Source organism: Nuphar pumila, chromosome 15 (assembly GCF_984573655.1).
Source record: "Nuphar pumila chromosome 15, dmNupPumi1.hap1.1, whole genome shotgun sequence".
Taxonomy (NCBI): Eukaryota; Viridiplantae; Streptophyta; class Magnoliopsida; order Nymphaeales; family Nymphaeaceae; genus Nuphar; species Nuphar pumila.
This window is the reverse complement of record NC_143263.1, coordinates 41,009,994-41,035,942: the sequence shown is the minus strand read 5'-3', so window position 1 is coordinate 41,035,942 and position 25,949 is coordinate 41,009,994. Positions and strand designations below refer to the sequence as shown.

Sequence of the window (25,949 nt, the reverse complement as noted above, 5' to 3'; positions counted from 1 at the left end):
ACTCCCCCTTCCAATCCAGCATACATGCTCGCAGCATATCTTCTAGTGTCTGGATAGTCCTCTCTGATTGTCCGTCAGTCTGGGGATGAAAAGCAGTACTCAGCTTCAGTTTTGTACCTAAGGCCTGTTGCAACTGACCCCAAAATCGCGAAGTAAATCGAGGATCTCGATCTGAGATAATAGAAACTGGTACTCCATGCAGTCGAACAACCTCTCTGATGTATAAGTCTGCTAAGCTCTCGAGGGATTGATTTATTCGTATGGGTAGAAAGTGAGCCGATTTGGTTAGTCGATCCACTATTACCCATATAGCGTCATGTTGTTTCCGTGTTTTGGGCAAACCCACCACGAAGTCCATGGTGATTTCTTCCCATTTCCACTGTGGAATCTTCATTTGCTGCATCATTCCACCAGGTTTCTGATGTTCTACCTTGACTTGCTGACAAGTCAAACACTTCGAGACATAACTTGCGACCTCACGCTTCATTCCATTCCACCAATACCCACGTTGTAAATCTTTAAACATTTTCGTGCCTCCTGGGTGTATGGTGTATTTGGACCTATGTGCTTCCCCCAATAGTTCTTCCTTCAACTTGGGATCACTAGGGACCCAAAGTCGCTTTTTCATCCAAATACTGCCATCTTCCTTGAGTGAGAAATGTGACTTCTCTTGTTGGGCTAGTGACTTCAATTTCTCATATTGGGGATCCTCTTTCTGACCTTCAATAATCTTTGTAAGGATCTCCGGATGAGCAGATAAATTAGATAACTTGATACTCCCCACGACATCTGAAAACGGTTTCCAATCCATGAATTCCTCCACCAAATTCCACCCTTTTGTCAATAGACTGGACAAACTGCAACCAGCTTTGTGACTGAGAGAGTCAGCTACCACATTTGCCTTTCCTGGGTGATAGGAAATGGTAAAATCGTAATCCTTTATAAACTCCAACCATCGTCGTTGTCGCATGTTCAACTCTTTTTGGGAAAACAGGTACTTGAGACTTTTGTGATCAGTAAATACCTCGAATTGTTCCCCATACAGGTAATGTCGCCATATTTTCAACGCGAACACCACGGCTGCCAATTCGAGATCATGAGTTGGGTAGTTTCGTTCATGAGTCTTTAATTGGCGAGAGGCATAAGCTATTATCTTACCATTTTGCATTAAAACACATCCCAACCCAGTACCTGATGCGTCGGAGTAGACCACAAAACCACCATGACCTGAAGGTAAAGCCAACACTGGTGCGGTGGTAAGCTTCTTCTTTAAGATTTGGAAACTCTCCTCACACTTATCCGTCCATTCGAACTTGATTCCTCCCTCAGGAGCTTGGTCATGGGCATAGCAATCCGTGAAAAGTCCTGAATGAATCTTCTATAATAGCCTGCTAATCCCAGAAAACTCCTGATATCACTGATATTCTTCGGTTGACCCCAATTTAATACAGCTTCAACCTTAGCCGGGTCTACAGCGACTCTGTCTCGCGATATGACATGACCCAAGAACATGACCTTCTCGAGCCAGAATTCGCACTTGGAGAATTTGGCGAACAACTGGTGTTCCTTGAGAGTCCCCAATACGATCCTCAAATGTTCACGATGTTGCTCTATGCTTTCTGAGTATATGAGTATATCATCAATAAAGACAATTACAAACGTATCCAAGTATGCTCTGAATACTCGATTCATCAAGTCCATGAATGCTGCGGGAGCATTTGTCAGTCCGAATGGCATAACTACGAACTCGTAGTGACCGTACCTTGTTCTAAAGGCTGTCTTAGGAATATCATCGTCCTTGATCCGAAGTTGGTGATAACCAGATCTAAGATCGATTTTTGAAAACACTTTAGCCTTTTGCAATTGGTCGAACAAGTCTTCAATACGAGGTAGGGGATACTTATTTTTGACTGTTGCTTGATTCAACATCCGATAGTCTATACACAGCCTCATAGAACCATCTTTCTTTTTTACAAAAAGAACTGGTGCTCCCCATGGTGATACGCTCGGTCTAATGAAACCTTGCTCCATCAACTCCTGGAGTTGTTTCTTCAGCTCCTCCAACTCTACTGGGGCCATACGATAAGGCGCTTTCGAGATCGGTGTCGTCCCAGGCACCAACTCGATATGAAAATCCACCTCACGCGGTGGAGGTAGTCCAGGCAACTCATCCGGAAACACTTCCGGGAATTCACGAACCACTTCAAGTTCTTCTAATGGTGTGACTTTCGACTCGCAGGAGAATACATTTACTAGGAATGCTCGGCACCCCTGTCGCACATACTTCTGAACCTTTAATATCGATACAATTCGGCCCTTCACTGTAGGTCTAGAGAGTCGAAACTCAACCTTTGGCAATCCTGGTCGGGACGAAACCACTTTCCCTTGTCGACAGAGAACGTTGGCATAATGTTCATATAACCAATCCATCCCCAAAATGACATCATATTCAGTCATATCGAGCAAGATTAGGTCAGCAGGTAAGTTCTGTCCTTCAAGTACAATTATGACATCAGGGATGTAGTTTACACATATCGAATTATATCTTATCGGATTGTACACATATAATTCATGTTTCAGATATTCAGTGTGTGCACCAAGTAATTTTGCAAATTCTACGAATATGAACGAATGTGTGGCACCACAGTCAAATAGAACAAGTGCAACACAGCCATTGACAAATACAGTACCTTGTACCAGATTTCCTTTCTCCAATTCTTCCGCAGTGGTGGCATATACTCGTCCTGGCACCCTCTTCTGTGCATTTTGCTGCGGTGTTTGCTGCGGCTGAGATGGTTGGTGTTGCTGTCCTCCCCCGGCATTACGTTTCTGCATATCCGCCATCTTCTTGTGGCACTGACGGGCATAGTGACCCATCTTTCCACAGTAAAGACATGCTCCTGTGTCTCTAGGGCAAGGTTGTCCATAGTGGGAGCGGTTGCACTTCTGGCACACCCGATTTTGTCCTTGTTGTTGCAGAGAACGATTTCCACCATTGTACTTTTGCTTCTTGTAAGGTGACTGGTACTTCTTGCCTCCGTGGTGCTGCGGCGGACCGGCTCCCCGTTTTCCCAGTGTGTCCTTTTGACTCTTCCTTGATCGCTCACATTCTTCATTCAGCATAGTAGCCACTTCAATGGCTTGTGCGAGGGTGGACGGTAGATTTATCATCACTCGTGGTCGCAATCCGTCCTTGAGTCCGCGGACATACCTAGTTGCTCTGGCTTTATCATTAGCAAACAAATTTGGGCTATAACGCTCCAAGGTCCGAAATTTGGTAGTGTATTCCACCAAATTCATATTTCCTTGAGTAAGCTCCAAGAACTCCTGATGCTTCTGATCACGAGCGTACTGGGGGAAATATGTCTCGAGAAATGTTCGTTTAAAATCTTCCCATGGAATAGTATCCACTACAGCAAAGTGGATGGTTCGGGTTGTGTCCCACCATTTCTGTGCATCTTCCGTCAAGCGGTAGGTGCCGAAGTCCGTTTGCTTATCATCAGGAACAGACAGAACCCGAAAAGCTCGTTCTGTCTCGGCAATCCAACTCTCAGCTAATTCAGGATCAGCCTTGCCTGAGAAGGTAGGCGGGTTCAACTTCAAGAACTTCTCATAGGTGATTGTGTTCGTATTATGCCTTTCACTTATGGCTGCGGCTAACTCCGTCTGATGGCGCATTTGAGGGTCCCTCCTTTGTAGGTGGGTGGTCTCCCGAAAAGGAAGGAGCTCCTCCTCCTCCCGGCGGCTGCGGTGTGCTCCCCCACCTCCCATCTCCTTATGTGTTAGGGTTCGGCTGAACCCTAACACCCGCTATCACAGGGGAGAGGGTTTTCCTCTCACAAATTTTTTTTTTTTATCGGGCAACCCATATCGGGTTGCCCCCCCCCCTATTAGCCCCTCTTTTAACTTAACAGGGTGTGGGTCGTATCCGGGTCCGACCCACGACCTGCGATGCCGGATCCGATTGCAGTTTGGATCCGGGTCACGTGAATAGCAGTGGATCCACTTGAGTCCAACAATGGTTTTTTTTTTTTAAATTATTATTATTACTTATTTATTTATATAGTATTACTAAAATACTCAAATATGCACATTTTCTTTTTGGATCCAATAACGGATCCCAGGCCCAAATCCACATTATTCTTTAAGTTTAGTGTGAAATTTGTGGTTCTTACAATAAGAAACAAATCTATTTGGTATTTTGGAAATCCGATTTGATCTTCTTTGAGAAGTCTCTTCGGTGAACTCATTTTGGGAAAATTTTTCAAGGGCACAAGGAGGATTCCTTTCATTCCTTCTAGAGTAGACTTGAATTTGTCTTGAAACATTTTCTTCTAAGTTTTGATCATCGTTTGGATGTTCAACAAGATCTTCACTAAGAGATTCATTAGGATCAATATGATCATCTATGATGTTTTCTTTAGGCAATAAATCAAATAAGAATGAATAATCAATATTTTCATTCGGTTGGTGCGAAAAACCACTTTCCTCTTCAAGGAATGTGACATCTTTAGAGATATAAAGCTTGTTTTAAGTATGTCAAAACATCGATACCCTTTTTGTTTTTCGCCATATCCCAAAAAAATACATTCAATAGCCCTAGGGGAAAGTTTATCATTCTTGTGAGTTAAAACAAAACATTTACATCAAAAAATTCTTAGTCTTTTGTAATCGGGAGACATATTGTAAAGTTTTTCAAATGGAGAAAGATTTTTCAAAGAGGACGAAGGGGTTCTATTGATAAGATATGTAGAGGTTAGAACCGCTTCGGCCCAAAAGGATTTTGGAATGTTTCTTGAGATTAATAACGTTCTTGTAGTCTCTATTATGTGCCTATGCTTTCTTTCCGCAAGTCCATTTTGTTGCGGAGTGTTGGGACAAGAACGTTGGTGGAAAATTCTATTTTCTTTCAAATAGTTTTGAAAATCATTGGACATATATTCGCCTCCCGAATCGGATCTAAGAATAGATAAATTTCCCAAAAATTGGTTTTTGACCATTGCATGAAATTCTTTAAAGAAGGAGAAAACTTCGGATTTGCGACTTAGGAAGTAAATCCACGTGAATCGAGTAAAATCATCAATAAATACCACATAATACGAAAAACCTCCTTTAGACAAAATAGGGGAAGGTCCCCACACATCGGAATGAATAAGTTCAAATGGCCGAGTGGTAAAGTAACTTCTTTGTGGAAATGGAATAGCTTTAGATTTCCCAAAAATGCAATCTTTACAAGTCATGTGATTGTCTTTACAAGTATTGCTCAAAAACGAAAAAAGAGACATTTTTACAAAATTTGGATGGCCAAGTCTCTCATGCCATATTCCAATACTTTTGTCTTTTACAAGATTGCATGATGCCTTAGATGGGAGAGTCAAAAAATCCATAAAGTAGAGGTCACCCCTTCTATGGCCTTGCCCAATCAGCTTCCCTAACTGGAGATCCTGCACGGTGCAATCCTTAGGTGAGAAAGAGACTTGGCATCCATGATCGGTGATTTGAGATACGGAAAAAAGATTTCAATTTATTTTAGGAACGATTCTTACTTTAGGAACAAAGAAGTTTTTGAAATCAAGAGATCCAATACTTTCAATTTTTAGTGATGTACCATCGGCCGTTGAAACACAAGATATAGGTTCGGAAAAAATATTTGAAAGAGAATTTTTATGAGATGTCATATGAAAAGAAGCACCGGAGTCTAGTATCCACATACCTGGAGGAGATGAAGAGTAGGCAATGGCGGCCTCGGATGTTGAAGGAGAAGTCTTGAGAAGATGTTGGAGAACTTTAGAGATGTGATTTAGAGTTTCTTTGATATCTCCTTCTTTGGTACTTTCTTCCTTCTTTGGAGAAGTTTCCCCAACCACGGCAACTTTTCCTTTGAGTTTTGGACAAGCCGGTCTAATGTGACCCGGTTCATTACAATAATGACATATTATTCCCCTTCTAGGCCCATTGATATTTTTGTTAAAGTGGGGAGGTCTATATGCTTTAACATTTGATCCGGGCCTATTAACGGCCAAAACCTCATCATTCCTAATGCTCAAGCCAAGTCGAGTTTCTTCTTGACATACTTCGGCAAGAGCATCTTCAATAGGTAGGGCTTTGCTTCTATGGAGAAGAGATGCCCTAACTTGTTCAAATTCCGGGCAAAGTCCATGAAGGAATTGAAAAAAGTGCTCATTTTCAATTTGTTCCCTTCTTAGTTCAATATCTTGTGGAGCAACCCATTTGGGCTCAAGAAGGGCAAGCTCATCCCAAAGAGGGGTTAGAGAGCTAAAATAGTCTCGAACACTCATATCCATTTGTTTAGTGGAACGAATTTTTTCTTGACAAAAGAATTGTCGAGCAAGATCCTTTTGGGTATACATACCCTTAAGAAAAAACCAAGCCTCGTTGGCCCTTCTAAACTTGGCAATATTAGCACAATTTTTGAGATCTACATTGTTCATAAACCATGCCAAAATTTTGGCATGGTTACTTTCCCAATCCTCGATTTTGGATTGATGTTCATTAATGGCTTTGATGCGCTCATCGCCATCTAAAGCCTTTTCAACTTCATTTTCAATTTTGGTAAGAACAAGAGAGGGTTCAGGAGTAGTTCCCATAACAAAACCCCAAAGTTTCTTACCTCTTAGATGATTTTCCATAGCGGAGGCCCACATGAGATAATTGGACCCATTTAGCTTGAAAGAAAGCTCCACTTTAGAGTCACGTTCCATCGGCACCAAATATTCTTCTTTTCTTCAAAACTTTGAGAGGCACGCTTTCCAAGATGACAAAAGAATAGCCCAATCACCAACCGAGCTTTGATACCATGTAATGAAAAGAGGCGGAAGCACCAATAGAGCAAAAGGGTCACTCTTTAAGAGTGACTACTAGAGCCAAGAACACAAACACCGAATGTGCACACACAAAACTCTCAAATATAGAAAATGACTAAAAGTCATAAGTTGGATTTATTGAAGAAAAGAAGAGAAGGGTGTAAAAACCCATACTTGCAAGAGGGGAAGACCTCCTCTATTTATAGAGGAGGGAAGCACTAAAAGGAACCACAAGGGGGGCTCCCTTGTAGTCGTTGGGAGCCCCAACGGTCAGAAATCTGACCGTTGGAGCCCCAACGACTACAAGTGTGGGGCCCCCTTGTGGTCATTACAAAAAGGAAAAATAAAGAAAAAAGAAAAAGGAAAAAAGGGGAAAAAAGAAAAATAAAAAAAGAAAAAAGATACATATGTGGTTTTACAAGAATACCCCTATCGGGTATTTATCTAAATGAGAAATAGTATATATATACATATATGTATATATATACTTATATATATATACGGATGTATATATATATAAGTATATATATATATATATATTTTAACAAAATTCAAACCCATTTCATTGTTAGGGACACCTTTAAAGGTGATTACATGGGTATTTGCCATGATCCTAAAACAAGTAGTTCATCAAGTAGTGAGACCATCACAATGTGCTTCAGTGCCAGGTTGAAGAATTCATGAAGGGTGTCTTCTAGCTCATAAAGTGCTGCAATCTATGCACAATTAAAAAAATAATTTTTTTTTGCTAAAGTTGGATCTCCAAAAGGCATTTAACTCGTTAAGTTGGGACTTTTTTCTCAAAGTTTTGCATAAAATGGGGGTGAAAGATAGATGGGTGAGGTGAATAATGAAAGTGTTGTAGGATCGATGCAACGAGCACTAGAAGGGGGTGGGGTGAATAGTGTTTTTAATCTTCGTCTTTGAAATTTAAAGGAATTTGGATACTGCAAAGCAATCACACACAAAGAACACAAGAATTTTATCATGGTTCAGTCTTCCAGACCTACATTCAGTCCCCAAACGAAACCCGCTTGAGATTTCCATTATCACACTTGTGTCATCACAAGATCAAACAGACCAAAACCAGTCTCACTTTCAGCAACAACCCTGCTAAAAACAAACTTCTCCTTTAAACCAAGGAGACTCTATCCTTTTACAGAAAAATTGAAATAACCAACTTACAATCAACCTACGAGCCTTTCTTATGAATACAAATGGAGTGAAATAGACTTCTAAGGCTGCTGAAATACTAAACTCACGATTTCACTAACTCATAAAAAGAATTGGAGTGAAAAACTAAAGTGAAAATATTCAGTGAGTGAGAAAATGAATACTTGAATGAATAAGAGTGAAAAACAAAGAATTTGATATTTCTCTTGATGATTTTGAGTGTAGATCTCATTCTTATTTATAGTTAAAGAATTAAGACATTGGTGGTACGAAGGGGTGTCAGAGAGGTTTTTGAACAGTAAAAAATGTTTGAAAAATGAAAATACACACCTTTTAAAAGTTTCAGAAAACAACTATATTAGTTGACCAGAATTGTTATTAGTTGACTGAAATCAAATATTAGCAGACTGACAGTTAAAGTCAGTCGACTACTGTGTCTAACTAAACAAATTTAAATTCTGGTTTTTGAAACTTAGTCGACTCAAGAAAAGTTAGTCGATTGATGAAAATCATCAGTAGACTGAAAAAACTTTCAGTCGACTCCTGCTAAATTTTCCAGAAATCGAACATTTTGGTCGGTCGACTAAGAGTCGATTAGTCGACTAATCAGAAAGTTGACGTTTTGCTTTGAAAAACTGGCGCAAAAAATTGGTCAACTGATGAGTCTATTGGTCGACTGATAAACCTGAAAATGTGGGTAAAGAGCTTTCTAAAATGATTTTCGCCAAGGGTTCTTTTAAAAAAGTTTTTCTTAAGTATTTTTAGGTGAAATGCAAGTAATATATGCAATCAAAGTAAGGCTCTTACAAGAATCTAAGACTTTTAAAGAGATTTACATTTGCACACTTGTCTTCATAGATTTTTCAACGAATTCTTCAATTCTTTTCATCTTTCTTTATTGCCTTAACTGAAATTCAGTTGTTCCAGTTGTTCATCATCAAAATCTTGTACTTGAATTGTCGTATACAGCTTCCTTGTCTTAACAATCTCCCCATTTTTTGATGATGACAATAGAGCATAGATAAACAAATAGAAAACTTACTCCCCCTATCAATATGTTGTCAAAACATAAGAAGTTAGCATAATATCAACATTGTTAACACATATTGTTTTTCTTCTCATGCATATTGGTTTTCTTTTTCTTCTCCTCCTTTGTCATGATCAAAAGGAGTAGGTAGAGTCAGAGTATAAAAAAAATACAGATACAAGTTTATTTACTGATATTGTTTTGATAACATTTTGTTTGGGTTGTAATATTTTAAAGTTCAAGAAAAGTGTAGCTTGAGCATCTCCTTGATTTCAGCTATATCAGACTGGATAGATGAAAGTTGTTGAGTAACATCCTCACGAAATGTATGTTGTTGAAGTTCCAAAGCTTCAATGCGTTTCAAAATTTCATCATCTTTTCTAGTAGAGAATTTCTTCCCTTTGCCTTGAGATGGAGGCGATATAGGAGATTGGTGATGGTTCAGGAGATAATAGGAGATCCAGAGGATGAAGGTACTAGATAGAAAAGTTTCATGCGTTTAAGAACAGTTTCATCAAATATTTCTTTTTGAGTTACAGACTTTTCAGTATCCAGAAACACTTTGAAATATTTAAAGATTCAAGGATTAAGCCATATGGAAGAAAAGGTTTTTGCTTCCATAAAGTAGTAAAGAAGACATGTGACCAGTTTGCATATATATTTCCAAAGACATATAGAGCAGTAGAAAGATCAGTGAAAAAATAATCAAAAGATCCTGTCTTTGGAAGAACATTGTGAGCAAGAATTCTTCCTGTAATTCGTGCGTGAGGTTGAAGATTAGTATTTTGAAAAGGAGGACAATGAGGAGTGCCTGGAAGTAGTATTTGGTTGAAAATCTTTTCATCCTCAAGTTCAATGGAATTAAAATGAGTGCCAAAAGATGAAACATTAAGAATCTTTCCAAGAAGTTTGTAATCAAATTCGATTTCAACATCTCTAATGAGAGAGGAAAGAAAACCAGTATCGTGATCTATTTGCAAATTTGTGTAAAACAAATGGATCAATAAAGAATAATAATCACGATCGGAAAAAGCATAAAAAAATGTGAAATCCCTGTAAACAATGCTTCGAGATCATATCTTTCATAGACATAAAAAAGAACGTTTCGACCGGGTAAAATCAGAAGGACAGATATAGATCCAAATCTATCATACAAAAGAGGATTTCGAAGAAGGCTAAGAGAGAATCCATGTTGAGCCTTGGCTCTGGGTGTGGATGAGGAAGGGGAAGCATGTCCGAAGGCGGTTTTCTGACGAGGCATCGTCGTCAAGAAACGGGCAAAGAAACTGGAACCTGTCGAAGATGGTGTTGTCGCAGGGAGTGACGGGACGTTGTGAGGAACGGAATGGATGTCGGCGTCCGACGATGCAGTAACGATGTCTAGCAAGTGGAAGAGGGATTGTCAGGCGCTACAGAGGTTGTCGTCGCCCGACGAGTGAAAGAGAAAAGAGGCACCGATTCACCGATGGTTTTTAGAAGAGGGGAAGAGGCGGTAGAGAAAAGGGAAAGAGGGTTCGGCTGCTGCAGAGGAGAAAGAAACACACGGGCGGGTTTCTGGGAACATAAGTCAACGACTCCCTTTTTTTTTAAACATATAAGTTATCGGGTCCCTCCCTTTTTAAAAATAACCAACTATCGGTCGACTAATCGTCAAATGTCAGTCGACTAAAAAGTTTAGTTTTTAAAATTTTCAAGTAAAACAAAGATTTCAAAAACAAATTATAAGTCTAATAATGAGCAAATGCCTAGTTCTCTTCTAATTCTCGTAAAATCTTTGTTTTTGAGCGGTTTAGTAAAGATGTAGGCATGTTGTGCATTTGTAGGTATAAAATTTAAAGAAATATCACATTTCAAAACATGATCTCGTAAAAAATGATGTTTCACTTCAATATGCTTAGTTCTTGAGTGTTGAATAGGATTTTTCGAAAGATTTATAGCACTAGTGTTATCACAATAAATTATTGTTCTGGAGTAATTCAAACCAAAATCTCTTAAGGTTTGCTTCATCCATAGTACTTGTGAACATGCTAAACTAGCCGCTATATATTCTGCTTCAGTAGTTGAGAGTGAAATTCATCATCACAAGCTTCATTGATATTCTTTGGTTCTATTTTTGATATGAAAGCAAAATTTGCAATATATTCTATGGTTTAAAACTCGCCGAGTCAACTTGTTGACTCGGCTCGGCCCTCCAACGAATCAACTCGGCAAGGCAAACTCGGCTTGCCAAGACTCAAGCCAGACTCGGGCGAGTTCTGGGATGTTTGAAATTTGATTTTTTATTTGAGTTGAAACAAACATGGGACGAAGTACGATTGTTACAGACAGAACATATGTTTTGTCTGTTATGTTCAAAGGGTTTGTCCAATCTTGGACAAGCAATCAGACAGACCCTTAGGGTCTCTTGTGAGTGTGTCCTTAGTGGTCCTTGTGTTGGCTGATTTGGTGGACTGATGGTATGTGTGGTATGTGTGATCTTGGATCTTCCCTGTGTGTGTGTTAACTTCGTAACAGGTACTAGGTATCACTATCATAGCATAATCAACTATAATATTCATCATGTATTATCAGAAGCATAAAATTAAGGAACTAAGTATATGTTGGAAATTGGTAATTGGCCTTGTGGTAGCCAGTAGATAGAAGTCACTCAAAAGAGGATTCATAACGTTTCCATAAATTTCTACCAATAAGACAAATGTCAACAGAGCTTCACATAAGTTCTTGATTGCTTGACAATGCACAAAACCATCAAAATACAAAAAACCCGATAATTCATAAGAAACAACATTAGGAGCCAGTGTTCATAGGGAAAAGAGTTTTAGCTCTGTTTGGGAGTGAACAACCAGGATTTTATATGCTGCATCTCTTTCGAGAATTTTTGTCATGCCACTTAATTTCATATTTTTCAACTTACACCATAGTTATTCTTCAACTTACTCCATAGTCCCTTGTCTAAAAAAGAAATTTGAAGGCTATTTAGCAGGCTATCCTAGAGTTTTTTGCTACAGCATTAGTTGCTTTTAATGACCTTTGTTCATTTGTCAAGGATCTACATTTATATATGGTCACATGGACAACAAAAAAGACACATGGCATGCCATTGTTGTTCAATTTTTCATTAAGAATATTGTATAAGGGGGCATGACACAAGGGTAACTGGTAAGTTGGGAATATTCCTGTGAGATAGTCTGGCAGAGATCAGCCTATGCATTTTTCAATGCTACTACTCTCTATGAATGGTTTAACTAGAAAATGACAAACCCAGGAAGTAATACAAGCAAAAACCAAGCTAATTTAGTTGATGCCAATTGTTATCAGTTCAAAAACAACCTAAAGTGATTACATGCCTTAACACAACCCAAGGATCTCTTGTTTACTGAAAAACATGGTTTGAGACAAATTATAAATTGTTTTTCTTTTAAAATCAAAAGTTAACAAAACCTGGTCCGAGTCACGAGTCAATAAAGAACGAGTCGAATCCCGAGTCACGGGTTTTAAAACCTTGATATATTCTTCCAATTGCCTTCTAGTTTGGACACCACTCTTTATTTCTCCAATAATTTGTTCATGTGGATAATTACGAAGTTCTTTCCAAACTGGTGGAAGATTTTGAGAAATGTTTTCTTGTGAAGCGCTTTCTATTAAAGGTTCTCCTTGAGATATGATTTTTTCTCCTTCGCTTAGAGGTATAACCTGCTCACAATTCTCATCAAATACAATATGTAAAGACTCTTCAATACAAGAAGTTCTTTTATTAAAAACACGACAAGTTTTGCTTCTAGAAGAATATCCAAGAAAAATTGCTTCGTCTGATTTTGAATCAAAATTATCTTTGGTATTTAACAAAAAGCATTTACTACCAAAATTTTTGAAATATGAAATCTTTAGTATACGATCATAATACAATTCAAAACATGTTTTATGTAAAAATGGTCGAATAAGAACTGTTAAAATGTAATATAGATATATATAATAATAATAATATATTATTATTATATATATTTATTTTTTATTTTTTATTTTCTTTTAATTTATTGTACAATAAATATTATCTAGTTCGTATCGAACTAGATAATATCTAGTTTGGTTAAGTTCCACTTACTAGCTGTTGGAACTAGTCCAACAGCTAGATTTCTAGCCGTTGGACTAGTCTAACAGCTAGAAGGGAGAGCTCATTAGCTCTTGTATAAACAGGGGTGCAGCCCCCTTGTAAACTTCACTTCTTATAATGCCTTTCAAACATCCTTTTTACATAAATAAAATTATTTATTTATGTGTGTGTTGTTCCTATTTTACCCTTTTTAAGGGCTTTGCTTAAAGTGTCTTTTAGACACTTCGTTCGATCATTCCAAGGGCATTCGTGGAAGACCACCATTTCATTACAACTTTTACATGGTATCAGAGCTACGAGAATATTAGATCTTGGAGAAAAGCTGCCTTGGTTTCCGTGCCCTTTACAAAAGTGTTTCGCCGTTTGAAGGGAAGTGTTTTATCACTTCATTTGAAGAGCTCCCACATCTTGTATCCCTTTCCTTTTTCATTCTTTTATTGTTCTTCTCTTCTATCCCTATTCTTTCTCTTCCCTTGTAATCGATGGATGACAATGATAAAATCACCATCATTTAAGTGATACGAATTATGTAACATGGGCTTCTATCATGAAGCACCATATATGGGGAAAAGGTTTATGGGGGATTGTGGATGGTTCCGATTCGGAACCTAAACTATCTCTTACCAAAAAAGAGGGAGATAAAGAGGTTCCTCTATCAGAAGAAGAGAAAATCAAAGATCTTTGATGCAGTTATCATTATCCTTCTTTTTTATGTGAATGATATGAACATCACTGGAGGTGACAAACAGGGACTTGCTAATATCAAAACTCCTCTTAAAACTCATTTTGAGATGTCTGACCTAGGACTATTATGATATTTCTTCGGCATAGAAGTTACTTATTCCCCTAGAGGGTATTTGATTTCTCAAACTAAATTTGCTTTTGACATTGTCTGCAGGTCTGACATCTTAGATGAAAAGAAAGTAGATACTCCAGAAGTAGTTAATGTTAAGATGAAAATTGATGATGGAGAACGACTTGAAGATCCTATTCCATTTACACAACTTGTTGGAGCTCTTTCCTACCTTTCTATCACTCGGCCAGACATTGCACATGCTGTCCACACAGCTAGTCAATTTCAACATGCTCGCACCTCTGTTCACATGGGAGCAATCTTACGCATTATTAGATATTTGAAGAGTTCTCTTTCACGAGGACTTTTCTTGTCTGCACATGTTCTTTAGATTTAATTGCTTATACTAATGCTGACTGGGGAGGTGATCCTAACGATAGGCACTCAACCACTGGTTTTTATGTGTTCTTAGGTGAATCTCTCATATCGTGGAGGTGCAAGAAGCAGCAGAAGGTCTCTCTTTCTTCCACTGAAGTCGAATATAGAGCCATGGCAACCACCACAATGAAAGTTGTTTGGCTCAGAAGACTGTTAGCTGACATGGGAGCTGAAACAACACAGGCCCCGCACATGTGCTATAACAATAAGAGTACAATCTACATCGCAAGCAACCGGACCTTTCATGAACGCACCAAACACATAGAGATGGATTGTCACTATGTTCGAGAGGAGTACCTACATGGCACCATTGATCTGCCATATGTTACATCTGAGTACCAACTAGCAGATTTCTTCACCAAACCTCTTGCGGCTCCCAAATTTCACTTCCTCTTAGACAAAGTTTCGCTCATTGTACCGTAAGTTTGAGGGGGAGTGTTAAAACGTAATATAAATATATATAATAATATATTATTATTATATATTTATTATTTTCTTTTAATTTATTGTATAATAAATATTATCTAGTTCGTATCGAACTAGATAATATCTAGTTTGGTTAAGTTCCACTTAAAACTTAACCAAATACTAGCTGTTAGAACTAGTCCAACAGCTAGATTTCTAGCCGTTGAACTAGTCCAACAGCTAGAAGGGAGAGCTCTCCCATTAGCTCTTGTATAAATAGGGGTGCAGCCCCCTTGTAAACTTCACTTCTTGTAATGCCTTTCAAGCATCCTTTTTACATAAATAAAATTATTTATTTATGTGTGTGTTGTTCCTATTTTACCCTTTTTAAGGGCTTTGCTTAAAGTGTCTTTTAGACACTTCGTTCGATCATTCCAAGGGCGTTCGTGGAAGACCACCATTTTATTACAACTTTTACAAGAACGTGGTTTAAAACATAACATGTATTTACTGTTTCACCCAAAAGTATTTTGGTAAATTTTTATCTTGAAGCATGGTTCTAGCACATTCTTGCAATGTTCTATTCTTTCTTTCAACAACTCCATTTTGGGGAGCTGCTCTAGGAAAATAAAAGTTTTGAGATATTCCATGTAAATCACAGAACTTTAGAAAAGATTCATTTTAAAATTCTCCTCCATGATCACTATGAATAGTAATAATAGAGGTAAATTTTTCATTTGTAATTCTTCTACAGAGTTTAGGAAATTCAGAAAAAGCATCATTTTTGCTTTTCAGAAAAACACCCAAGTAAAACGAGAATAATCATCTACTATAACAAAAGCATATTTACTACCATTCAAACTTTGAATTCTAGATGGTCCAAATAGATCTAAATGTAAAAGTTTGAGAGGACGATTTGTTGAAACTATATCTTTTGCTTTGAAAAAATTCTTGATTTGTTTGCCCATTTGGCAAGCATCACATAAATGTTTCTTTTTATATGATATTCTAGGTAGGCCTCTAACAAGATCATTCTTGGATAACTTAAAAATTAATTTGAAGTTAACATGTCCAAGTCTCTTGTGCCATAACCATTGAATTTCATTTGAAGCAATAAGACATTTTTCATTGAAGGTGGGTAACTCATTAAGATAAAGTTCATATACATTATTCTTTCTTTTTTCTTTAAAGATGATCTTTTTCGAACAAGAATCAGAAATTAAGCAAAAATCAAGTTCAAAAGAAACGAGAAAACCTTTATCATATAATTGACTAATAGATAACAAATTATGCATTAATCCATCTACTAAAAGAACATTTTCTATCAAGGGAAATTTTGGATTACCAATACCGATTATCTTTCCCTTACTATTGTCACCAAAGGTGACGGTTCCTCCATCCTTACTTTGAAGGGCGGAAAATAACTTCGGCCTTCCAGTCATATGTTTGGAACAACCGTTGTCCAAGATCCACTTGTTCCTTATTTGGTGTACCTACAACAAAATTGGAAGACAAAGCATTTGACTCTTTTTTATTTTCGGGTTCATGAGAGTTAGTCTTAGGAACCCAAATCCATTTGGATATTGGTTTCCTTTGAAAATAATCACTCTTTCTAACATAAAATGTTTTAGCATTTCTAGAATTATAGAAGGAAGCATGAAAAGATGGATAAACATGTCTAGGCTTATATGCATTGGAAGTATCATGATGTGATACGTTTCTACCATGATATACATGTCTAGAAAAGTGAGTTCTTTGAACCAATGATTGAGAATTTTGACTTTGATTTTTTACCACATAGTTTGGTATATTTTGAACATCAAAGAAACTATATCCCAATCCAGTTTTGTTAACCAGACATCTTTGAGAACCAAAAAGTTTTTCTAGATTTTCTTGACCTTTAGTAAACTTAAAATTGTTCTTAGAGTCAAGGGTCAAATTTTCTGTTTTCAACTCTTTGTTTTTAGAACTTAGTTTCTTAAATTTAGCATATAAATCATTAAAAGCTTCTAATAAGTCATCATAATCAAATTGACTTACCGAGTCTTCTTGTGCTACAAAGCACATGTTGGTGCCTTCTTCATTTGATTCTTCATCGAAAGAAGAATCACTTTCATTCCAACTTGCTTGAAATGTTTTTTTCTTCTTGAATTGGTCCTTAGGCTTGATTTTGAGAAGGGGACAATCTCTTTTGATATGTCTAGCCTTTTTGCAGTTGAAACACTTGACTTCATCAGGATTTAATGGTTCAATTTTCTTCACCTTTCTTTGGAATCTCTCATTTTTTATGAATCTTTTGAATTGCCTAGTGATAAGGGCAATATCTTCATCTTTATTTCTTGTCTATCTTGAAGTTGAACTTCATATGTCATCAAATTACCAACTAAATTTTCAAGAGAAAGGGTGTTTAAATCATTGGCTTCCTCTATTGCTGTGGTCTTTCTCTCCCATTCAGGAGTTAAACATCTCATGACTTTTCTAACTTAATTCACTTGCGAATATTCTTTTCCAAGGGATTTGAGAGTATTAGTAATATCGATCATTCTAGTTATCATGTCAGAAATTGATTCATTTTGCTTCATTTTAAATAACTCAAACTTATGAATTAAAGAAGCAATTTTAGATTTATTTACCTTTGACGTACCTTCATGAGCCACGAGAAGAGTATGTCAAATTTCATTTGCAATAAAACATTGAGAGATACAATTGAACTCTACTTTGTCAACGACACAATATAGCACATTCATAGCTTTGGCGTTGAGTGAAGCAGTCTTCTTTGCTTCATCGGTCAATAGGCTGAAATCAGTTGATGGTGCTTGATACTTTTCTGAAACGACTCTCCAAATTTCAAGATTCATGGATTGTAGGAATATTATCATTCTTACTTTCCAATAGTCATAGTTTGTTCCGTCAAAGAGATGAGGACGAACTGAAGAGCATCCTTCTTTATGCTGAGAAGACGATGTTGTCATGCTAGATGATGGTAAGATCAAAAGATAGCAAACCTTGCTCTGATACCAAATGAAAGTGTTGTAGGATCGATGCAACGAGCACTAGAGAGGGGTGAATAGTGCTTTTAATCTTTGTCTTTGAAATTTGAAGGAATTTGAATACTGCAAAGCAATCACACACAAAGAACACAAGAATTTTATTCTGGTTCGGTCTTACAGACCTACATCCAGTCCCCAAGCAAAACACGCTCGAGATTTTCACTATCACACTTGTGTCACCACAAGATCAAACAGACCAAAACTGGTCTCACTTTCATCAACAACCCTGCTGAAAGCAAACTTTTCCTTTAAACCAAGGAGACTGTCATTTTACATAAAAATGAAAATAACCAACTTACAATCAATCTACGAGTCTTTCTTATGAATGCAAATGGAGTGAAATAGGCTGCTAAAACACTCAACTCACGATTTTACTAACTCACAAAAAGAATTAGAGTGAAAAACTAAAGTGAAAATACTCAGTGACTGAGAAAATGAATACTTAAATAAATAGGAGTGGAAAACAAAGAATTTGATATTTCTCTTGATGATTTTGAGTGTAGATCTCATTCTTATTTATAGTTAAAGAATTCAAGACGTTGGTAGTATGAAGGGGTGTCAAACAGATGTTTTTGAACAGTCAAAAACGTTTGAAAAATGAAAAGACGCACCTTTTAAAAGTTTTAAAATACGACTATATTAGTTGACTTGAATAGTTATTAGTCAACTAAAATCAAATATTAGCAGACTGACAGTTAAAGTCGGCCGACTACCGTGTCTAGCCGAACAGATTTAAAATCTGGTTTTTGAAACTTAGTCGACTAAAGAAAAGTTAGTCGACTGACTTTAACTGTCAGTCTGCTAATATTTGATTTCAGTCAACTAATAACTATTTTGGTCGACTAATATAGCCGTATTCTGAAACTTTTAAAAGGTACGTCTTTTCATTTTTCAAACATTTTTTGTTGTTCAAAAATCAGTTGACTGAAAAAACTTTCAGTCGGCTCCTGCTAAATTTTTCAAAAATCGAACATTCTGGTTGGTCGACTAAGAGTCGATTAGTCGACTAATTAGAAAGTTGACGTTTTGCTTTGAAAAATTGGCGCAAAAAATTGGTCGACTGATAAACCTGAAAATGTGGGTAAAGAGCTTTCTAAAATGACTTTCGCCAAGGGTTCTTTTAGAAAAGTTTTTCTTAAGTATTTTTAGGTTAAATGCAAGTAAGATATGCAATCAAAGTAAGGCTCTTACAAGAATCTAATGCTTTTAAAGAGATTTACATTTGCACACTTGTCTTCACAGATTCTTCAATTCTTTTCATCTTTCTTCATTGCCTTAGCTGAAATTCAGTTGTTTCAATTGTTCATCATCAAAATCTTGTACTTGTCGTATACAGCTTCCTTATCTTAACAAATAAGAGCAATATTAGGGTCCTCTTCAGTTTCAGTTTGCATTAATGGCCAGTAGGGGCCTTTCTTTAAGCCCAAGAAGGGGCTAAGGCGAGAGGACATGATCTCTCCTCTTCTCTTCATTATAGCTATGAAGGTGCTCATTTACCTTCTGAAGCAAGCCAACACCTTTGGAAAGTTCAAAAGGGTGAACTTATCAAACATGGAATCCTTCTCTCACATTCTATTCCCAGATGACGTTTTAATCTTTAGTGAAGCTTCTGAAGGAAATATGCAATATTTAAGTCTTATTTTCAAATTCTTCTTTGGAATTTATGGGTTAACAGTGAATTCGGAAAAAAGTAGTTTCGTTCCATTCAATGATGAGGGCAGGAGTATGGAGGCCACAACTCGAAAGGTCTTTCAGTGTTAGATGAGGGAGTTACCTATACAATACTTGGGGATACCTTTACATGGAGGGGTGACAAAAGCAAGTTTTTGGACAACAGTAAAAGAAAGAATCCATATTAAGATGGAGTCCTAAAAGGCGAGGGTTTTATCAAAAGCTAGTAGATATATCTTGGTTAAGTATGTCTGTACCTCTATTGCCCAACACTTTATGGGTTTTCTTTTCTATGCCTAAGGCGGTTTTTAAGAAGATCAACAAGGTCCTTAGAAGGTTCCTATGGGGGGCCATGGAAACAATAAGCCCTTGGCACCCCTAAGTTGGGAGGTTGTCACACTACCTTTCTCGCAAGGTGGCTTGGGGATTAGGGACCTAAGGCACTTTAATAATGTATTGTTGGTGGTAGGCAGTGTTATTAAAAACGCGCCTCAAGGCGCAAAAAGTGCGCCTCGCCTCAAGGCGAGGGGCTTTATGCCTTGAGGCGCAAGGGTAAAGCGCAAAACCCCCGAGGCGTGCGCCTCATAGGCCTTGAGGCGCACGCCTTGAGGCGAGGCGCGCCTCAGGAAGAGGTGTATACGCCTCAATGCATTTGGTCAAATGAGGGTCAAAACCCTCATTTGACCAAAAGTTAGGGCTTAAATAAACCGCCCCGACTTTAATGAGGGTGATAACCCTCATTTTTTTCTTACGCCTCTTTCTGTCTGGTTTTTTTATTTTTCACAACAGTCACACTCTCTCGGCTCTCACAGCGTTGTCTCTCTTGTGGTGGAGCCCCCAAACAGGTACGCTCTCTCTCATCTCTAGTTTTTTTTTCTTTCTCTCTCATTTTTTCTCACACAGCCTCGTTTTTTCTTCTCACGCAGCCTTTCTCTCATTTTTTTTCTCACACGCAGTCTCCTTCTCTCTCATTTTTTTAACACGCCTGTGTAACTGTGCATGTGTGTGTGTAACATTTATATCTAAAGTTGTACATAGGAAGGAATGGAGTCTCACTGTTATGCTCGGTTTTAATGCAGATCACTTTTTTAAATGGATTTGTCAGACCTTATAAGTATACAAAAAGAATGTAGCACATCCCAAATTACCTTGTCTACCCCATGCTATAAGTTGCCTTAAGTTTTAAATATTTAAGATGAACACCCCATCTTTTCAAGGGCAAATTTCTCCAGAAACTATGGGTACTATAGACCAGGTAAAGTTGATGAGGTCCATAGCTTAATTTGTACTGATAAGTTCGAAAACCAACGTCGTGTATTTTTTTGAGCACAGATTGGTTATATCATACTCAAGGATCAGTGAATTCTGGTGTTGAGCTGAATTTGAAACAGCGTACACATACTGCCAATGAATTTACAATGTCCCCATTGACCGCTCTGGCATCAACCCAGGAAGAATCAATTTAATCACCAAGTTAGTCTTTATCAGCTGGTAATGGCAAGACGTTCTAATGTGTTTAAGATACAGCTCACCTTAACAAAATTCCTTGCATCGAAAAAGTGAAATCAGAAAGGCCATTTGCAAATGTCCTCAGATACCTGAAAATCCCGTTAATAAAAGTTGATGTACCCTATCCAGGCCAATTGGGTAGACTGTTGTTAAACCTGTTTGCAAACCCAGTGTAGGGAATGCTAGAAACTTACCGGAGGTAATTGCTACAACTTGAGGGGCTTAAGTCCACCCATGCAACACACAAAGCTCCAGTTGAGTGCTACCGGAAGAATTTCAAGGATGACAAAAAACATGAAAGACACATTTGGGTATAATATCTGAGATTAGAGAACTTAGCGACTTTGAAATGATATTCACACAATTGATCACAAATATATTTACACAAACACCACATCTACTTCACTGTCTTGCTCATCTAAGTAATCGAACTTTCTTGAAGTACAACCAACATCAGTTTTGCATCAACAAGAATACACGACCCTGACCCTTTCCCTTTACCCACTCAGGGTCCAAAGAAACAACAAAAATAAAAAGGAAAGAATTAGTAAACTTGGACAAAAAAACAGCAGTTGTTGCTTCATCAATAAAGCATTTCTTATTTATTTATAATTTTAGATAATTTTTATAAATTTTTTTAAGTTTTAATAAAAAAAAAATTTGAGGCTTACGCTTTGCGCCTCGAGGCTTACGCCTCGCCTCAAATTTTGGTGGAGCGCCTCGGTACGCCTCAACGCTTTTCACAACACTGGTGGTAGGTGATGATAGCAAATGAAGAGGGGGGTGAGAGGTTTTATGAGGGCCAACTCCAGACTACATGATTGACTTTGGAGTTTGGATGAAAATTCGAAATGGAAGAATGGGTCGGGTTTTTGAAAGGGGCTACTGAAGGTTTTTGAGATCTTTATATCCAACATTAAGGTAAAGGTTGGAAATGGGTGCAAGACCTCTTTTAGGATGGATATATGGCTCATTGAGTTCCCTTTACAACAGAAGTACTCAGACATTTTTCGAATATGTAGAGGCACGGGGGGGGGGGAGGGGGAGGAAGGGGAATAGGGGAGATCTGGTCGAGGGAGCAACATTGGCAGCTTCATGTGGGACGCCGCCACAACAGTGGGTCCAAACAATAGTTTCAGTTGCTTATGGATGAATTAGAGGGTGTATGACTGTTGGAAAGGGAGGATCACCTATGGTGAGAGCACAAAAAGGATGGGGTCTTCACGGTGGCATCCTGTTATCGTGTGCAGAGACCTTGCTCGGTTACTTGGTTGCTCACTCACAGTCTTTTGGGGGCGGCCTGCCTCTAAGGTCGGCATTTTTAGGATGGGTGGTGTTGCACGAAAGAGTGACTACTAACTCCAACCTACAATGGCGTGGAACCTGCTTGGCTAGCAAGTATCGACTGTGTCAACATGCTATTGAGACTATAACACATCTCTTCATTGAATGTGAGTGGGTTAGGGAATTGCATAGGCTATTTGGAATCACTGTCTGCATGCGTATATTCATAGCCCACGTGACTTGTTCCTTCATTGTTCCCTACAGGGGTAAACAACTTAGATTGGAGGTGCTAGGTTGCCACCAGTGTTGTGAAAAGCGTTGAGGCGTACGGAGGCGCTCCACCAAAATTTGAGGCGAGGCGTAAGCCTCGAGGCGCAAAGTGTAAGCCTCAAATTTTTTTTTATTACAACTTATAAAAATTATCTAAAATTATAAATAAATAAGAAATGCTTTATTGATGAAGCAACAACTGCTGTTTTTTTGTCCAAGTTTACTAATTCTTTCCTTTTTATTTTTGTTGTTTCTTTGGACCCTGAGTGGGTAAAGGGAAAGGGTCAGGGTCGTGTATTCTTGTTGATGCAAAACTGATGTTGGTTGTACTTCAAGAAAGTTCGATTACTTAGATGAGCAAGACAGTGAAGTAGATGTGGTGTTTGTGTAAATATATTTGTGATCAATTGTGTGAATATCATTTCAAAGTCGCTAAGTTCTCTAATCTCAGATATTATACCCAAATGTGTCTTTCATGTTTTTTGTCATCCTTGAAATTCTTCCGGTAGCACTCAACTGGAGCTTTGTGTGTTGCATGGGTGGACTTAAGCCCCTCAAGTTGTAGCAATTACCTCCAGTAAGTTTCTAGCATTCCCTACACTGGGTTTGCAAACAGGTTTAACAACAGTCTACCCAATTGGCCTGGATAGGGTACATCAACTTTTATTAACGAAATTTTCAGGTATCTGAGGGCATTTGCAAATGGCCTTTCTGATTTCACTTTTTCGATGCAAGGAATTTTGTTAAGGTGAGCTGTATCTTAAACACATTAGAACGTCTTGCCATTACCAGCTGATAAAGACTAACTTGGTGATTAAATTCATTCTTCCTGGGTTGATGCCAGAGTGGTCAATGGGGACACTATAAATTCATTGGTAGTATGTGTACGCTGTTTCAAATTCAGCTCAACACCAGAATTCACTGATCCTTGAGTATGATATAACCAATCTGTGCTCCAAAAAATACACGATGTTGGTTTTCGAACTTATCAGTACAAATTAAGCTATGGACCTCATCAACTTTACGTGGTCTATAGTACCCATAGTTTCTGGAGAAATTTTCCCTTGAAAAGATGGGGTGTTCATCTTAAATATTTAAAACTTAAGGCAACTTATAGCATGGGGTAGACAAGGTAATTTGGGATGTGCTACATTCTTTTTGTATACTTATAAGGTCTGACAAATCCATTTAAACAAGTGATCTGCATTAAAACCGAGCATAACAGTGAGACTCCATTCCTTCCTATGTACAACTTTAGATATAAATGTTACACACACACATGCACAGTTACACAGGCGTGTTAAAAAAATGAGAGAGAAGGAGACTGCGTGTGAGAAAAAAAATGAGAGAAAGGCTGCGTGAGAAGAAAAAATGAGGCTGTGTGAGAAAAAATGAGAGAGAAAGAAAAAAAACTAGAGATGAGAGAGAGCGTACCTGTTTTGGGGCTCCACCACAAGAGAGACAACGCTGTGAGAGCCGAGAGAGTGTGACTGTTGTGAAAAATAAAAAAACCAGACAGAAAGAGGCGTAAGAAAAAAATGAGGGTTTTCACCCTCATTAGAGTCGGGGCGGTTTATTTAAGCCCTAACTTTTGGTCAAATGAGGGTTTTGACCCTCATTTGACCAAATGCATTGAGGCATATACGCCTCTTCCTGAGGCGCGCCTTGCCTCAAGGTGTGCGCCTCAAGGCCTATGAGGCGCACGCCTCGGGGGTTTTGCGCTTTACCCTTGCGCCTCAAGGCATAAAGCCCCTCGCCTTGAGGTGCAGTCATGAATATAAAGCTAGTCCAACTGAGGGTCAGCCGAGAGTATAGAGAATGGAAGATGCTCAAAGCTGAACCTAATCAAAACAGCTCATCACGGGTATTGCAGATTTAGGAGGCTGCATGGCTTTTTGGGCCGTGTGCCCCGAGTGATCTCTCATCACCCACTTTATGGCCTGGAATATTTACACTGTACTGCCTGCTCATGTTATTAGCAAGGTTTCTATGAATAAAAGTTTGATTTGCCTTTCTCTATCAAAAAAAAAAAAAGTCTGTAACATAACTATAAGCCTGTTATCAACAAGATCAGTAATAATTATGTGTGAAAGAGAAGTAGACTGTAATGAATTCTAAAAGTGGACTTTATTTAGTCCCACAGAGTAAAGTACCACAACCAGTTCACTTATCCGATCAATCAAATGTCCGCGACAGCCAGGACTTGTAACCCACTTTCTAGAACAAAAGTACCAATAAACAAAAAAATACCAGTTTGGATGCATGCCATACTAGCAAAGAATAAGACTAAGAAAAACAAACAGTTCAATTTAACAAAACTAAACGTACAAAAAAAATGTCAACCAGTAATGAATCAAAACACTTCATGCAAACCGAACAGAAAAATTCAATCATTCATGGTTAAAGAGCATAACCAAAATCTAAAAGAACATGAAAATTCAAAAAAGAATAAATAGCTACAAACCCTGAAATCTCTCAACTCCTCACGCATAAGATTACAAGAGTTTGAAAAAGCCTAAAAGATCCAAACCGCAAATATATTGGTAGGCAGAAAACGAAAAATTTCGCACCAAAATCACAAAATGATGAAGAAATAAGTCTATCTCATGCCCTAGATCTCCCGTAAACGTAATTCTATCCTACAAAACTAGCATGCACCCCTTCTCCAGAAGAACACAATTCCCCTCCATCAAAAACAAGAACAACCAACAAACTTCTACCTGATTTCCAACCTCCCAACAAAAAAACCCAAAAAATCAAGCTAAAGACGTAAGTTCTCTCACCTCATAAAACATATACAGAAACCAAAAACATCTCAAACACCAATCATACAAAAAAGAAAATTAACGAACACCAACTACAAAAAATCATCAATACATCAAGAAGAACCCCGAAAAAAAAGAGAAAAAACACTCGTTCTAATCATTCCCGCACAATCAACCACCAAAAAAAGAGAAAAAAATATATCGAAAGACATACCGCGTTTTTTATGAGAAGAAGAAGATGCCTCGTTCAAAATTTCCTCAACCGATTAAATTCGTGATCGAAAAGAGAAAATTGGAGAAAAAAGGAGAAAATATTCCTCCATGGTCTACTTGGAATTCCATCTCAGCGTCGAACGGAAGAGAGACAATTTGATATGGTCGCAAATTTGTTGTTATTTTCAGCTTCTTTTGGTTCTTCCATTGATCCATGACATATTTAGCCTTGACAATTCATCAAATGACTCTTGCATCCCTAGTGTGCTTTTGGTTTAGGGCTCTTGGGTTGGATCAAGCTCCGTTGGGTCAGCTCGGGTCCGGATTCTCTTGAGCCTACTCGGACCTGTTCCGTGTTTGATGAGCACTAGATAGATTGGACCGAGCCTACAAAGGTAACTATGACCAGAATAAGC

At 38.0% G+C, this 25,949-nt stretch overlaps 1 protein-coding gene across 1 annotated transcript in view; it reads right to left on the bottom strand.

Moving 5' to 3' along the window:
- LOC149815228 (protein PHOSPHATE STARVATION RESPONSE 1-like) overlaps positions 1-25,686 on the bottom strand; it is a 66,014-nt gene extending 40,328 nt beyond the window's left edge. The window contains exon 1 of the mRNA XM_089990054.1: positions 25,535-25,686. The gene's annotated coding sequence lies outside the window, so the exon portion shown is untranslated. The remainder of the gene's footprint in view (positions 1-25,534) is intronic.
- Positions 25,687-25,949: the final 263 nt, after the last annotated feature.